Genomic DNA, 2765 nt, shown 5'->3' with positions numbered 1-2765 from the left:
TTATGCCTGGTGTTTTGTTCCACTCTTGCCGCCCTAGTTTCCGTCATATCGGTGTTATGTTCCTGGATTTTGCGTTCCTTACGCGGTTGGGTAATAATGGGAACCCCTTGACAGTTCGCCTTGAATAAAACTCCTCCAGCAATGCCCAACCTTGGTTTTACCATTTGCACTAACAACCTACCACCTTCCCTTGGGTTCTGCAGACTCAAGGGTCATCTTTATTCTAACCCCCCCGGGCCAGTGCTCCTCTGAGTGTTGGTCCGAACTGAGCTGCCTGCGGGGCCACCTCGGGGAAACTTGAGGGTTGGTTTTACTCGTAGCTAGTCTCATCTGAGTGTGCCCTGAGAAAGAGATATGTGTAGCTCCTATCAGGATTTGTCGGCACATTCGGGCGGTGTTGCTGGATTTGTTTTACCTTGTCGAGGATGTCTTGTAACCGGGATGCCGAGTCTGATCGGAATGTCTCGGGAGGAGGTCTATTCCTTCGTTGACTGTGAGAGCTTGTCATGGGCTAAGTTGGGACTCCCCTGCAGGGATTTGAACTTTCAAAAGCCGTGCCCGCGGTTATGGGCAGATGGGAATTTGTTAATGTCCGGTTGTAGAAAACCTGAAGTTGACCTTAATTAAAATACATCAACCGCGTGTGTTACCGTGATGGTCTCTTTCCGGCGGAGTCCGGGAAGTGAACACGGTGTTGGAGTAATGTTTGACGTAGGTTGTTCTAGGATCACTTCTTGATCATAGTTTCACGATCGTGCTTTGCCTTCTCTTCTCGCTCTCATTTGCGTATGTTTAGCCACCATATATGCTAGTCGCTTGCTGCAGCTCCACCTCATACCTTTTACCCTACCTATAAGCTTAAATAGTCTTGATCGCGAGGGTGTGAGATTGCTGAGTCCCCGTGACTCACAGATACTTCCAAAACCAGTTTGCAGGTGCCGATGATACCGTGCAGATGATGCAACCAAGCTCAGGAGGAGCTCGATTAAGATCTTGCCCTTATGTTGTTTCGTTCTAGTCGATCAGTAGTGGAGCCCATTTGGGGTCGATCGGGGATCTGTGTAGCATTTGGGGTAGTCTTCTTTTATTTTGGCTCCGTAGTCGGGCCTTGATTGTATCTGGATGATGTAATGCTTTATTCTTGTATTTGTGTGAAGTGGCGATTGTAAGCCAACTATGTATCTCTTTCCCTTATGTATTACATGGGTTGTGTGAAGATTACCTCACTTGCGACATTGCTTTCAATACGGTTATGCCTCTAAGTCGTGCTTCGACACGTGGGAGATATAGCCGCATCGAGGGCGTTACAAGTTGGTATCAGAGCCTTCCCTGACCTTAGGAGCCCCATTGCTTGATCGTTTTTAGCAGCCGAGTTGTGTCTAGAAAAATGTTTTGAGTCATTTAGGAATTATATATCGGAGAGTTTAGGAATCCTTTTACTTCCCAGTCTCTTCATCGCTCTGGTAAGGCATCCTGATGTAGAGTTTTGACTATTCTCTTCTCAAATTTCACTAAATTTTTTTTAGGATCATGCGGGTATCTTGGAATCGTTCCGATGGTTTTGTGACGAGAACATTGTCTTGGTGCCTCCTGTCAGGGGTTTTGTGGCAGTGTCCCGGGGAGTTGAGCTCTGAGGTGTTGTCGTCATAATTTTATCGTTGCAGTTCTGGAATACCTGAGTTTAGTTTCGCCGACATCGAAAATCTCTTTTATGCAATTCGTTGGTGAGATAACCTCGACGCCACCCAGTACTGGGGCGGGAGTTCGGGAGTATTGTCATAACTCGTATAACGGATGCTTTTCGAAGGTTGAGGTAGACGATTTCCGAAGGTTTCTTGGTTATGTGTTGAAGGATGGATACAGCTGGATGTAGGATTTGCTAGTTTGGGTGAGATATTATGCTTCCCCTGTATCCCCAACACCTGATTGCATAACCGGAAAATTTCGGGAGTTTCATAGGTGGGAATTCAAGTAGCTCTTAGGATATATCTTTCCGACGGATATATGATATGAAATTGGGGTTCGACGTCTAGTGGTCCGCCTATCCACGGTCGGTTTTATAGTGGTCTCGTTGTGTCTTAAAGAGTCCTTGGCTATGCCGACTCGGGGACGCTTCGTATGTCATGTGCACTGCCTTGTATATGATGGTGCTGTACGATCGAGCCCGTGTAGGCCCCACCACGAAAACTTCGGACGAAATCTCTATCATATGTTTGTTCCGACTTATTTTGCAAGCCAATCCATTGTTTTGTTTTGAGTTGTGGTATTCGAGTTGCTTCAGAGACAAATGTGGATTCCATCCCTTTTCTAAGCGGTGTTCTCATATTTCTATGTGAATACTAATCCTTCATGATAATTGAGATTGTCATGTTAATCCTTTTCAACCGGTGTGCTTCTCTTTAAGTGGATCCGATCATTTCAACATCCGCAAGATCAAGTATCAGTTCTTCTCAACGGTGTTTGTTTCATCTGTCTCCAAGTTGCCTTTGTTTTTCCCGCCCACCCACCCTTTGTTTCTTCAAGGACTCAGATTTTGTTCATTAGGTATCCATTTTATTCTTGTGAAGTCTCTCCATTCTTTTCCTTCAATGTTCTTATCCGGTGATTCTCGTGAAGATTCTAACGGAATCTCAAGTTCATCATTATTCATTCTCTTTCTTCTCCGATGGAACTAATTCAAGCTTTGTTGATCATATCCTTCCCTCGTTTCAAATGCCTTCTCATACCGGTGCACCTCATAATATTTCATTTCTCGATATTCAATT

The sequence above is a fragment of the Triticum urartu genome, chromosome 5 (assembly GCF_003073215.2).
Source record: "Triticum urartu cultivar G1812 chromosome 5, Tu2.1, whole genome shotgun sequence".
NCBI classification, from domain to species: Eukaryota; Viridiplantae; Streptophyta; class Magnoliopsida; order Poales; family Poaceae; genus Triticum; species Triticum urartu.
This window is presented reverse-complemented; position numbering follows the sequence as displayed.